The sequence below is a fragment of the Scophthalmus maximus genome, chromosome 1, assembly GCF_022379125.1.
Source record: "Scophthalmus maximus strain ysfricsl-2021 chromosome 1, ASM2237912v1, whole genome shotgun sequence".
Classification (NCBI taxonomy): Eukaryota; Metazoa; Chordata; class Actinopteri; order Pleuronectiformes; family Scophthalmidae; genus Scophthalmus; species Scophthalmus maximus.
In genome coordinates, this window is record NC_061515.1 from 1,822,938 (window position 1) to 1,837,500 (window position 14,563).

Here is a 14,563-nt window from a genome sequence, read left to right on the forward strand (position 1 = left end):
GGAAGTTGAAGGCAGGTCATCTGCTTCCTCTGAGCCGCTGACCTTTCTAGATTAAAAAAGAAGGAGGTGGGGGCGTCCATGTCCTTGAGCTGAAGGAAGCGAGACCTAACTAGAGCTCCCTTCACTCTCTCCTGCAGAAAGGAGCTCAACGCCAACCTCTTCTCCTTCAACAGTTGACCTGTTGAGGGGTCTGGATTATTGTGCAACCCCTCTTCAATGTTTTTAATGGTGGTTTCCAGCTCCTGGACAACTACCTTGATTCTAGCAGTCGAATGGGAGGTGTACTGCTGGCAAAAACCACGAATCTGTGCTTTACCCACCTCCCACCACATCTTCAGAGAACTAAAGTTTGTTTTCTCAGCCCTCCACTTCTGCCAAAAGCATTCAAAGCTCTGACAGAAATGACTGTCCTGCAGGAGCTTGTTGTTGAAAAACCAGTGGGATTTGACCCTGTTGCCTGGTGAGATGACCAACTCTACACTAATGAAATGATGGTCAGTGAACCCTACTGGACTGATATTACTGTGTGCTAGTCTTGAGCTGAGGCTTTGAGAGATGTAAATCCTGTCAAGTCTTGCTGCACTCACCCTGTTATTGCTGACCCTCACCCATGTGTACTGCCTAGATTGTGGATGCTTCACTCTCCATGCATCTAACAGATCTATATCTGTGATGAGGCTGTTGAGGCTCTGAGCTGACTGTGGGTGGGGTTCCTCACTTGTCCTGTCAATGGTGAAATCCGTGGTGCAGTTAAAATCTCCACCGATGATGAGCTGATCCTGCTGGTAATTCCTCAGCTCATTTCTTAGGGTTGTAAAAAACCCAACTCTCTCTGTTCCCCGATTTGGAGCGTAAATATTAACGAAACAAAAAACTGACCCTTCTACTTCTGCTCTAACAATAAGCAGACGGCCCTTCACCACTTCAGTAAAAGATAGGAGAGTTAGCCCTGCAGATGCTTTGAACAGCACAGCTACTCCTGCACTGAAGTTGGTGCCATGGCTAAGGACCCTGGGACCTTCCCACCAAAGACCCCAGTCTGTCTCGTCTGTTGGAGTAGTATGTGTTTCCTGTAGGAACAACACATCTGTATGTTTTAGTGTCGAGAGTTCAGAAATTAGAGCCCTTTTCTGTCTGTCTCTCCCTCCATTGATGTTTAAAGATCCTATCTTGAGGCTCCGCATAAAGAGTTCAGAAAAAAGGAAACAAGTTGAAACAAGGAGAGAAACGTAAATAGAAGAAAACACCATGTGATGCATGATCGTTCTATTTCCTGGTCTTTCTTACAGGTCGAACTATCGACACCTTCCTCAAAGCTGTGATGTGCTTTTTAAGTCGGAAGCGTTTCTTTTCATCCAACAGATCAAACCCGACCACCCTTTTTAGTATACTAACAGATCTGATGAATTTATCAATGTCACTGAAGTGATCGCTCACTTTCACTGATTTCTTGAAAGTCTCATCTAGAAAGTTGTTAATTTCCTCTAGTGAGTAGAGATCAGTACTCTTGACGGGAGTTTCACCAACGGATGTTGTGTCTGACCCCGAGTCATACTCCATGTCATCTCCCTGAGCTGGTGCCTGACTAGTGGGTCCCCCCTGTTCTTCACTGGGGGTCACACCGTGCTCTCTGTCTGCTTCAGTCCTGACTGCTGCCTGTTCTTGTGATGGTCCTGCACACTGAGAGATGCTCAGGTTTCCTGCAGCCACAGACGCCTGCTGCCTCTCGGCCAGAGTCTGTTCCACCTCCACCACCTCGAGCCCACCAGGCCCACTGGGCAAGGCGGACTCGGGACCGGCCGCATCACCGGCCGCGTCACCGGCCGCTGGCGCCGCATCACCCGCCGCTGCCCCGGCGTGAGCGGCGCCACGCGCCGCATCGGCGGAACCAGACGCGGAACCGGACGCGGAGCCGGACGCGGAACCAGACGCGGAACCAGACGCGGAACCAGACGCGGAGCCGGACGCGGAACCAGACGCGGAGCCGGACGCGGACGCGGAGCCGGACGCCGCATGTCTGTGAGGGCACGCATAGCGTTTATGTCCCACGTCTCCACACTCGAAGCATTTCACACTTCCCGAGCTTGCATACACCACGTAGTGCCCGTCACCGTGCTTGACTCTAAACGACACCTCCAGAGTTTGCGTGGGCGAGTCCAGGAACATGAAGGCCTGTCGCCTCAGGGACTGGACGTGCCTCAGTTTGGGATCCCTGCATCCCAGGCTCAGCGTCCTGAAGCCGCTGGCCAACTTGCCGAACCTCCGCAGCTCGTTCTCCAGCAGCTCGTTGGGGATGAACGGAGGAACCCCGGACACGGTGATCCGCGTGGAGGGAGCTGACAGCGGGGACACCTGCACGAAGATGTCCCGGATGAACACTCCGCTCTCGACCAGCTGATGGACATGCGGCTCGTCCCTGAGGAACACCACCACGGCCCTGTTCATCCGAGACGCGAAGAGCAGCTGGTCGTGTCCGACCTGCTGTCCGACCGCCAGGAGGACTTCCTCCACGGTGCTGTCACTGTCCGGCGGGACGATCCTCGCTCCCTGCCGGATCGACGGAGGTGGCGTCTCGGAGGACGCCATTCCTCCCGGACACCAAACAAAGACCAAACAAAAAAAGCTCCGATCTCTCAATACACACTATAAATAATAAAGACTTACCCGATCATGCACAAATACAGATGAAAAAGGACAGTAGAGATAACTGACAAACAAAAGAACATTCAAATCTCCGCGCCACTCGAACTTCCACCACCACCACTCACGCTCACACAAACCGGAAACGGAAGGGGAGGAGAGAGGAGAGGGGAGGAGGAGAAGAGGAGAGGAGGAGAGGAGGAGGAGGGGAAGAGGAGAGGAGGAGAAGAGGAGAGGAGGAGAGGAGGAGAAGAGGAGAGGAGGAGAGGAGGAGAAGAGATGAAGAGGAGGAGGAGAAGAGGAGAGGAGGAGAAGAGGAGAAGAGGAGAGGAGGAGGAGGAGAAGAGGAGAGGAGGAGGAGGAGAAGAGGAGAGGAGGAGAGGAGGAGAAGAGGAGAAGAGGTGAAGAGGAGGAGAAGAGGAGAGGAGGAGGAGGAGAAGAGATGAAGAGGAGGAGGAGAAGAGGAGAGGAGGAGAGGAGGAGAAGAGATGAAGAGGAGGAGGAGGAGGAGGAGAAGAGGAGAGGAGGAGAAGAGTAGAGGAGAAGAGGAGAGGAGGAGGAGAAGAGGAGAGGAGGAGAAGAGGAGAGGAGGAGAGGAGGAGAAGAGGAGAGGAGGAGAGGAGGAGAAGAGGAGAAGAGGTGAAGAGGAGGAGGAGAAGAGGTGAGGAGGAGAAGAGGAAGAGAAGAGGAGGAGAAGAGGAGAGGAGGAGAAGAGGAGAAGAGGAGAAGAGGAGGAGAAGAGGAGAGGAGGAGAAGAGGAGAAGAGGAGAAGAGGAGGAGAAGAGGAGAAGAGGAGAAGAGGAGAAGAGGAGAGGAGGAGAGGAGGAGAAGAGATGAAGAGGAGGAGGAGGAGGAGGAGAAGAGGAGAGGAGGAGAAGAGTAGAGGAGAAGAGGAGAGGAGGAGGAGAAGAGGAGAGGAGGAGAAGAGGAGAGGAGGAGAGGAGGAGAAGAGGAGAAGAGGTGAAGAGGAGGAGAAGAGGAGAGGAGGAGGAGGAGAAGAGGTGAGGAGGAGAAGAGGAAGAGAAGAGGAGGAGAAGAGGAGAGGAGGAGAAGAGGAGAAGAGGAGGAGAAGAGGAGAGGAGGAGAAGAGGAGAAGAGGAGGAGAAGAGGAGAAGAGGAGAAGAGGAGAAGAGGAGGAGAGGAGAAGAGGAGGAGAAGAGGAGAGGAGGAGAAGAGGAGAAGAGGAGGAGAAGAGGAGAGGAGGAGGAGAGGAGGAGGAGAAGAGGAGAAGTAGGAGAAAAGTTTTTTTGTTTTAAAGAGAGCAACAGGGAGGTAAAGTGGCAAATGGAATTACATATAAACATGTTATTCTCTATTTGTGTGCATATGCGTGTGTGTGTGTGAGAGTGTGTGTGTGTGTGTGTGCATGTGCGTGTGTGTGTGTGTGTGTGTGTGTGTGTGTGTGTGTGTGTGTGTGTGTGTGTGTGTGTGCGTGCGATAGAGAGAAAAGCCAGAGAAGCTGGTGAGAGCGAACGGAATATCAAGAACAGCCCGTTTTGGTTTCACATCCAGCCCCCTCACAGCGTGCCGTCCGTAAGTAAAAAGCACATCTCCGTCTGCCAGCTCGTCGCCATTGAACTCTGCGTGGCAGGATTCAAGTCCCCGGGCTGTGACAGCTGTGGGCCCTGAAGTGGCGTTTCCCAGAGAGCCGGCCAAACATTCCTCCGCGCTTTGTGCCTCACAATGGGCACAATGACGTCGGCAGCGGCGCGGCCCTCAGCCGACGAGAGCAGGAGGGGAAGTGATGGGCTTTCTGAGGGTCGATTATCTGGCCGGCTATATGAACTCTCCCTCTCCTTTTCTCCCGTCCACTCTCCTCCTCCTCGCCTCGGACCGCATTGCCGCTCGTTTGAGAAACATTGTGTGGTTTGAAATGCAACACTTTCCACTTTGTGATGTGCTCGGCGGCGCTGCCCACGCATTGTGTACGGAGCTTAATTTACATCCACTCTCTTCTGGAGTGCAGCTCAATTCAACTGGAGAGGATGTTGAAGCTTGCTCTGAGAGTTGAAAGAATAGTGCTCAATGAGCGCTGACAAAGAACCGAGAGGGGCCTGCAGGCCTCCGCCCTGAGAACACACCGCTGTCAGTGCAGGAAAAACACACCAGAATACAAAATAAAAGCGTGTCTCCGCTCTCAGTACAGGAAACGCACACAAGAATTCAAAATAAAAGCGTTTCTCCGCTCTCAGAACAGGAAACACACACGAAAATTCAAAATAAAAGCGTGTCTCCGCTCTCAGTACAGGAAACACACACGAAAATTCAAAATAAAAGCGTGTCTCCGCTCTCAGTACAGGAAACGCACACGAGAATACAAAATAAAAGCATGTCTCCGCTCTCAGTACAGGAAACGCACACGAGAATACAAAATAAAAGCGTGTCTCCGCTCTCAGTACAGGAAACGCACATGAAAATTCAAAATAAAAGCGTGTCTCCGCTCTCAGTACAGGAAAAGCACATCGAGAATACAAAATAAAAGCGTGTAGACATGACACAAGATTTTTGTTGTCGACGTGAAAACTATTATTTATATAACATAGCTGACATTTTGATTTCGCCTATTTTGTCTATGTAACTTATCTGTAACTATGCAATAATTTGAATGATAATAGCGTAACATTAATTCCATTTATCACGTCAGTCTGATTTACCCACAGTGAATGACATTTGATAATTTGCGTGATTTATATTTACACGTAAAGACCCATGCATTCAAACTCTATTGCGGACCACAAGTCACGTTCATCTCCATCTTCTTCTTCTACTTCTCCTGCGTTGGTTATTTCCTGTGCTCACAGTGGAGAACTCTCACAGACAACACAACCTGCTCTACAGAGAGAGAGACTCACTGTTTCTTGATTACTGTCCTCCACTACACTCGCACGTTCTTCTGTTCGCCCACTTCAGATCAGCGATCGAGCCGAGGCGTATTTCTCTCTCCACTTCTGACTGGCTTTGAAATGTAACGTTCATCCTCTCGACGCAGGAGGCATTGTGCTGGCACACACGCCTCACTGTGCGTGCGGCCACTTAAGCCTCATTAATGTATAAAAGCCACTTCTCCTCAGTTGACCCTAACATCTCCATCCGGGGGTTTAGGCCTTTGCCTCTATTGAACAGCCTGGCCTCTCGTTTTGTGTCCTGCAGCTAATGCTAACGTGTCTACGGGTAACGCTATGGATACATAATCCTGGGCAAACTGTAATAATAGTTTCATGTGTGAGGTGTCACGTTCACCAGGCTGCTCCTCCTCAGCGACGAGTGTTTCTCCACTGGTTTGAAGATGCGTCAGTGTGCAGCTCTTTGGCGGACGTGCCGAGCTGGACCAGCCGGCGAGCCGTACAGAGCCCCCTGACCCCCGAGCCCTGGGGGGTCTGGGCCGACAGGGCATGGCCATAAATCCACGGACACAGAGCATGTGGAGGCGTTCAGGAGGCAAACACATCACCTGCTGCCTGCCGGCACGCCGCCTCCCTCGCCGCCCTCGTCCGCCGCAGAGCCTTTGCTCTCTGTCAAGTGCAAATTGTTCCCATGGAAATAGAGACAAGAGCAGTGCTTTTTTATTAAGTGAGAGAGTTTTAGACAATAGAGGTCAGGTTTGTCAGGTAGCACTGTTCAACACATCCTTCCCTCCAAGATTTGCCGCTTATCCAAATATGGGTCCATGGCGGCGGCACGAGATGTAGATCTCCCCCAGTGTGTTTGGCTCTGTCCCGGGGTCTCCTGCCGGCTGGGAGGTGCCGGGAAAACCTTCACTGGAAGAACACAAACAGGGGGAGAGGCTCTTCTCACAGCTCCCTCCACGTCTGAGTTCCGTCACCTCAAGGACAAAACTCCTGTAGTTACCACAAGGGTTGGACTGTAGATCGCTTCATCCACCAGCTCAGCTCCCTCGCTACGCGACCACGGTCCAATCCAACGCCTGCGTCGCTGCTGAAGACACACCACTCCAGCTGTCAATCTCACCCTCCATTTTCCCAACAGAGACACAGATTCCTCGACCTCGGGGCAGCGACTTGCTCCCAACGCGATGGTAGCAAACCCCAAATTGACCGTCAGAGAACCATAACTCGCAGGAGCTGACTTTCATTCCAGCCGCTTGACACTCAGTTGCGAATGAAACCGTCCCAGTTGACCATGAGGGTCGCAGCCTTATGAGGCCTAATGCCGAGGCGTCGTCATTTTTAACACACTTTCGTTTTGTACGCACACTTGAGTCAAATGTTCTGTCCCTGCAAAAAAGAAAAATCTTCTGTTCCGCACTGTGAAACCACAATGACTGGGATCAATAAGAAAAATCAATTTGAGAACAGAGGAACAAATGAGCAATTTTTCCAATTATAGTCTTGTTCGGTAAGAAAGGTTTGTTCTGCCTAAATAATCAATTAACCATGGTGGTATTTGCTTTCACAGGTAAGAGTATGTCATACAGATGTAATAATATGATTAATGATGGCTTCTTTCCATTTAAAGGTCCCATTAAGGCATTAATATTATTACTGTAACGGTGGTTTTCCTATTATAACAGGAAAAAAACATGTATTCTGAGTTGATGCCAGATCACTGGAAGACACACACACACACACACACACACATATATATATATATATAGAGAGAGAGAGAGGGGTCCAAAAGTGTGAGACCATTTTCCCCGTGTAGGCGCAGGAATGCGCAGCAACACCTATGTCAACATGTGGGTGACAGGGAGATGGGCCAGTGCCCACGACTCCGAGTCATTCAGTCTAGACTCCAGATGTTGGCAGAACATAACCCCAGCACACACGCACCCACCCACCCACTCCTCCACCTCCACACACACACACACACACACACACACACACACACACACACACACAGTGAACTGTCTTCACAAGGCAGTACCCTGCCAGATGTCACTAACTCTCACCACTGTTGGAGACCAGTGTGTGTGTGGGAGTGTTTCTATTTGTCTGTATGCGTGCATGTGCTTGTTTTCCCACATGTGTCTGTGTGTGTGTGCACTCATATTTGTGTGCGCACACACACACACACACATATATGATATGAATACATACATATACACTGTATTCATGAAGCTTGGCCTCGGAGCAGCGTTGGAACGGAAGCGCCACGCAGTAGACTGGGCTGCTCTTTATTGACGAGGTGCTAAGTGTTCGCAGTTCCGTTGAACGTCTAAACTGTTGCCGCAACACATGCACGTCTCCGGCTTCTGAGTAATGACTGTGAACGGCAAACTGTGGACGACCGTGCGCTGTCATCGCAAAGGCTTCAGGCCTCAAATACCTCCCAACTGTCAGCAGCGACGCAGCAGGGAGCCGTGAACCCGCTGACAGTGAGTGATGGAGAGCCGGCTGCTCCGACTCCGAGAGGCACGCGTCTGATTGTTTTTTTTGGTGAAATATCACTCTGTCGGCGTCTTAATTCATCACACACAATGGCTGTCATCTGTGTATTAACTGTAAAATGGATTATAGGTTTTCAGAAGTATCACAGTCCCAAAGTGGGTGACGGACAGAACTCGTGCCGCTCTATAAAAGCTAATAAAATGCCTGAGGTCCCCATAAGTGGAAACCTACAGGTCCTGGCTCATCTGTCCTGACAGATTAATTGTTCCTGGAGACAGATTATTGTAGGACAACAGTATTCATCAATCATTCGATTATTTCCAGCCCGAGGAACGTGCCTGTATGTCTTTCCCAGAGATATGGAAGAAAAAATATCAATCTCTTCTTGTCTGTGTGTTGAGCAAGGAGCAGGAGGCAGGAGGTAATTAGCCTAGCTTAGCATAAAGACCGGAAGCCTAGGGAAACAGCTAGCCTGGTTCTGTTCAAAGTGACCATAACACACCAACCAACCCCCTCTACAGCTCAGTTATTAGAAGCGTGTATCATATTACTTTAACCCATCCTGGGACATGTAGAAACTATGACAATACGTCAATATTGCTCATGCTTGTACTACTGTTGAACGAAAACTTATCAGACAATTTCATACATGACAGCAATTATGTGAAATGGCAACGCCTGTGCTATAATTGTGCATATTTAAAATGAGCACGTTGTCTGTGAAGAGAGTTTCAGTTTGATTGACTCTGAACAAGATGTTCGCCAACAGAAGGCAAACTGGACCTTCTGTGTTTGCAAAATGAATGATAACAGTGTCAACAAGAGACACGAGGGATCCCACCTGCATCTGCAGCCGCGCTGACCTAACAACACACACACACGCGCACGCACACACACACAGATGCACACACACGCACACACACACACACACACGCACACACACACACACACACACAAGGTGTTGTTGTCCGGGCTCCACTACAGCCCATCTGTTGTCCAGTCAGGAGGTGAAGCAGGAGGCTCCCAGTATCGCTCATGTCCAACAACAGGGGGTTGGAGTCCGTGTGATGGCTGAGAGGAAAACACCGAGACCTGAGTTCCAACCCGGGGCCTTTGCCTGGTTGTGACTTTGGCGAAGCTCTGACCTAGATCCTACTTTTCGAAACAGGTGGCGTGAAGCTCGGCGCAGACAAACTTCATGTGCTGTAATGTTCAATGTTCATCCATAAACCGTACATTTGACTTGACCCAGTTCTCATTCTGATTATTTATAGACCAACACACACACACACACACACTTACACCAGGGGATAGAGACCACCAGGGGCCAGCACTACAAAACGAGTTCAACATACCCAGGATATGTCTTTGTTATCTGGTTTGTCTTAACCTCACATTGACCATCCTGCACGACCTGTACCACGAAGCTGGAGACCAACTGTCTCAGTCAACGCTGGGTCTTCCTGTTCCGTCACGAGTGTGTTCATGTGGCAGAGGCGGAGTCGTTCATTACAAGCGAGATCGTCAGAACCACGAATAAACTTTTTAACATGATATGAAAAGAAACGCAGATACGTGCAGGTCAATCTGGTGTTGGATTCAATGCATCGTACTAAACTCAAAGTCCTTCACCCGGTTGGTTCCAACCTTCATTCAATCCACCATCAGCTCTTCTCCACCTCCGCCAGCCATCTCCTCATCCCTCCATCTCATTAAACGATCCCCTCTCTGTCCTTGGCTCTTCCTCCATCCGCCTCCATTCTCCTCGTTTTTCCCGCACAGACCTCCATCCTTCCTCTCACCGTCGCCTCCTCTCGCTCCAGCATCCCTGGCCCGTGTCGACACATCTCACCTCCCCACCTTGTCTCCTTCCCATTAACTTTGGAGCAGATGGCAGGGCCCTGCTCTCTCTGTGTGAGCCTGACTGACAGGGGCCGGTCATCAGGCGCCATAGACGACCAGTCATACGCCTGCTCCGCCCCGTCTCTCCCCTCCATCATCCCGTCCTTTAACTCTCCTCGTCCACGTTCTCCTCCAAACCTCCTCTGTTCTTTTTTGTGTCCTGCAACTTCTCCTCATCTTTGTCTCTACGTCTCTCCATATATGTATGTTCTTACTGATAAAGAAGTATTTCGCTCTTATTCCATGTATCTGCATGTGATGCGGTGTAGCTGGGGCTGTTAATGTCAATGGTATGAATTCTATATTACTACTTTTAGTGCGTATTGTTTTTCATTTGTCTTTGTCTATCTTCTTTAAAAAGACATATATATCTATTTGGTAACCAACAGCAACATGGTAAAACTCTGGTACTGTCCCACACATATGGGCTGATGGAGGGCGGAAAGAATGTGGTTATGGGGATGAAAAGATGATGTATAAGTTGTTTGTGTGTAAGCAATGTTGTAGGTATCACGCAACTCAACGTGAGGAGATGGACCGGATAATAAGAGATAACTGGATTTAAAATGATTCAAAAGCAATGTTGTAACATCTGGAATGTCTGTTTATGTGTTTAATAAAATATTTAAAATATTTAGATATTTTGGGAAATACTCTTGACCTGACCTGGCCCAACTAGAGTCAAATATTGCTTTAACTGCATATTTGTATGTGCCTCAGACATGTGACACCATTGGTCATTATCTTACAGCGAGTGTCTTTTTGAGACTAGTTTTAGACACAGACATTTTTTTCCTTCTGTCCAGCACCCACCGTGTTATAATAGATAATACGCCTGCAGCCCCCACAGGGTGTCGGTCAATAGCACAATATTTCTGTGTTATTCTAAGGGTCCATTATCAAGATGGTAATATTCACCTACATGAGCACAATGAGCCCAGATCATTAAAGCGGAGCACAATCCGTCTGCAGTACACGGAGGAAGGTCAGACTGAACGAAAAACCGCAGACACTCTGAAATTCACCCCATCAGCTCACGGAGTTCTACTAAATCATCCATCTATTATGATTCAACCCGCCGACTGTGAGCCTTAAAGGACACGAGGAGCGAAGAACACGGCATCGATTATTTATTGATTCCATTATTAATTCCTCTCGCTCACCTTTGCTCTATATGCCTGCAGTGATCGTGTTTAATCTTTCATACGCACAGTTAATGTTTAAAACGTGTAGAAAGTATGAATATCCTGTGATTTGAAACAGCTGCCTATGCAGACGACTCTTTACAAAAATATACACTATATAACGTGTAAAAGAAATTTGAGGAGTCTCGTCACGACACAAGTGATTGATTGAAAGATGGGGGCTGGTCTTATTACCATTAATCTACTCGCACTTATCCAGGGTGATGAATAATGAATACAGTATAATGTACACAGTAACCGCCCTATCACCATATTTGGATATGATTACACTGTTAAAAAGGTTTTTAAAGTATTTTTCTGTCTTGATCCGTCCCGTTGGACGAACATTTTAGTTCTCCCAGTGGAAAATAAAAGGTATTCAAGCAGGTACGTGTGTGTGAATAATGTGCTCATGCTGTCGAGGCCTTAGCTTCCATCAAGGACACGAGGTGCTGTCCTCTGTTAGTGACGATGGTGGCACACACGCTGTCAAAACGAACAATGTCCAAATTGCTGGAACGCTCACATGGGAACGAAGACGGACCGGCAACAGGACAGGGGACTGGGCACAGCTGAGGGGGGAGGTGACTGCACCGGACGATCACAACGGCAGGAAGTGGAGACCTGAAACGAGAGGAGATGGTGAGTAACACACAGAAAATAAAACAGCAAGTGAACTGAACGTGGAAATGAAAGAGAACATGACCTACGGTGAGTGGCGGGTGGAGACATGACGGTTGTCTGCGGAATGGATGGAGGATTGTGTGTGTGTGTGTGTGTGTGTGTGTGTGTGTGTTTGCAGGCGGGTAGAGAGAACAAAGGACTGAGTTTCAGATGCCCTTGATGCTTTCTCACCTTGACCTCTAGGAGCAGAGGTCAAGGAGAAAAGAAACATGCCTTGACTCTCGCCCTTGACCTCTAGAGCAGAGGTCAAGGGGGAGATAAAGCATCCTCATCATTTTTGCTCTCCTCTCCCCACATGTAGGTTGTTTCCAGGGTGACAGCTGTGGTGAGCAGGGGGGAGTCTTCAGCAGCTGATGACAGGCCAGAACCTCCACATCAACACGGAAACGTGGCTCGGGGAAAGACGTTCGGCTCAATGTCAAATTGTTCCGTGTTGGAACAGGATCCTGTCTGCAACCGTTTCATCATCCGAAAAAATACACCCTGTTTCTGTGAGGGGTCTTTTTGCAAAATAAAATAAAACAAAACGTGACTGCGTTCTTTTACAAAACGGCATTCTTCACCGCGGTGATTGATTGTAAAGTCAAATTGATTTTCCTTCCGTCTCCCTCCAGGGAAGAGGCAGGTCTGTCCCTCCGAAGACAGTAAACCGGCAACATAAATAGAGTGGCAGGATGGAGAGGAAATGAGCGAGGATCCATCTTCAACGCACCGCAGAGAAACAGCTGTTTCAGGTCGCAGCCAAAGATAAGCCTCTTTATTTCTCTCTCTCTCTCTCTTCGCCCCTCTGTCTTCCTCGGTGTCTCTCTCTCACACGTGTGACACTCCGCCCAGCTGACTTTAATCAATCTTTCGCTGCCTCTGTGCAATGACTCCTCCGTCCCTCTCTCTCTCCCTCTCTGTCTGATCTAGTGGCTCTAATGGGAAAAGTGCCCATTGTGCTCATCCTCGCTTCACCTTCACAGTCCTGTGATGCTCGGAGACGCAGCAGAGACGAGACGGCTGACGACACGTCTTAACATGTCTAAATAACAGATATTCCACGACATCTGGGAACTGGTCCAGAACAATTCATGTAAAATTGACCAATTCAGAATTTTGTGTTTTGTCTTGAACTCATGATGGTTGTTTGAAGACAAAGGAATAAGAACCCAGTAGAGGTAAACAGAAGCATGTCTATGTTCCTTCAACCCTATGTTCCATGAAGCCGATGTTCCTTCAGCCCGATGTTCCTTCAACCCTATGTTCCATTAACCCTATGTTCCTTCAACCCTATGTTCCCTCAACCCTATGTTCCTTCAACCCTATGTTCCATGAAGCCGATGTTCCTTCAGCCCGATGTTCCTTCAACCCTATGTTCCATTAACCCTATGTTCCTTCAACCCTATGTTCCCTCAACCCTATGTTCCTTCAACCCTATGTTCCATTAACCCTATGTTCCTTCAGCCCGATGTTCCTTCAACCCTATGTTCCCTCAACCCTATGTTCCTTCAACCCTATGTTCCATTAACCCTATGTTCCATTAACCCTATGTTCCTTCAACCCTATGTTCCCTCAACCCTATGTTCCTTCAACCCTATGTTCCATTAACCCTATGTTCCTTCAGCCCGATGTTCCCTCAACCCTATGTTCCTTCAGCCCGATGTTCCTTCAACCCTATGTTCCATTAACCCTATGTTCCTTCAACCCTATGTTCCCTCAACCCTATGTTCCTTCAACCCTATGTTCCATTAACCCTATGTTCCTTCAGCCCGATGTTCCTTCAACCCTATGTTCCCTCAACCCTATGTTCCTTCAACCCTATGTTCCATTAACCCTATGTTCCATTAACCCTATGTTCCTTCAACCCTATGTTCCCTCAACCCTATGTTCCTTCAACCCTATGTTCCATTAACCCTATGTTCCTTCAGCCCGATGTTCCCTCAACCCTATGTTCCTTCAGCCCGATGTTCCTTCAACCCTATGTTCCATTAACCCTATGTTCCTTCAACCCTATGTTCCCTCAGCCCAATGTTCTTTCAGCCCTATGTTCCTTCAGCCCAATGTTCCTTCAACCCTATGTTCCCTCAACCCTATGTTCCCTCAACCCTATGTTCCTTCAGCTCTATGTTCCTTCAGCTCTATGTTCCTTCAGCCCTATGTTCCTTCAACCCTATGTTCCATTAACCCTATGTTCCTTCAACCCTATGTTCCATTAACCCTATGTTCCTTCAACCCTATGTTCCATTAACCCTATGTTCCTTCAACCCTATGTTCCTTCAACCCTATGTTCCTTCAGCTCTATGTTCCTTCAGCCCTATGTTCCTTCAGCCCTATGTTCCATTAACCCAATGTTGACTCAAAGTTGTCAATTTAACTTTCCAATCAATCACCTTGGATGTCTGGATGACTTATTTGGCGCGGGTTTGCTAATACGTTCCCCAACAGTTAATCTATGTGATGATACTATACGTACATGTTGTGTTCATTCGTGTCAAAAGTGTCCCACAAAGTTGACAAAATGTAAGAAACTAAGTTGCGCCAACATGGGTTTGGTTGCAGTACAAGATGTTGCCGTCAAGCTCGATCTGTAGTTACGTTCAAGGTCAATGTTTTGAGTGTCCTGTCATTTTTATGCAATAGTGTATTTACAGTACAGTAGCTAGTAGCTATGTTCATACTAGGATGAGAACATGTTCATGTGGGAGGTAGGAGACCATGTGACTCATGGAACAAGAAAAAAAGAAGACTTCCTGGAGAATGTGAACCCAAACACAATGCATGCTGGGAAGTAAGTTATCAAGCTTACAATTAATCTTAATTTGA

General features: G+C 48.4%; 1 long non-coding RNA gene across 2 annotated transcripts in view; it reads right to left on the reverse strand.

The window, feature by feature from the left end:
* Positions 1-11,007: 11,007 nt before the first annotated feature.
* LOC118307459 overlaps positions 11,008-14,563 on the reverse strand; it is a 7,464-nt gene continuing 3,908 nt past the window's right edge. For both annotated transcript variants that reach the window (XR_004793187.2, XR_004793186.2), the window contains one exon: positions 11,008-11,698. This is a non-coding gene — a long non-coding RNA (uncharacterized LOC118307459). The remainder of the gene's footprint in view (positions 11,699-14,563) is intronic.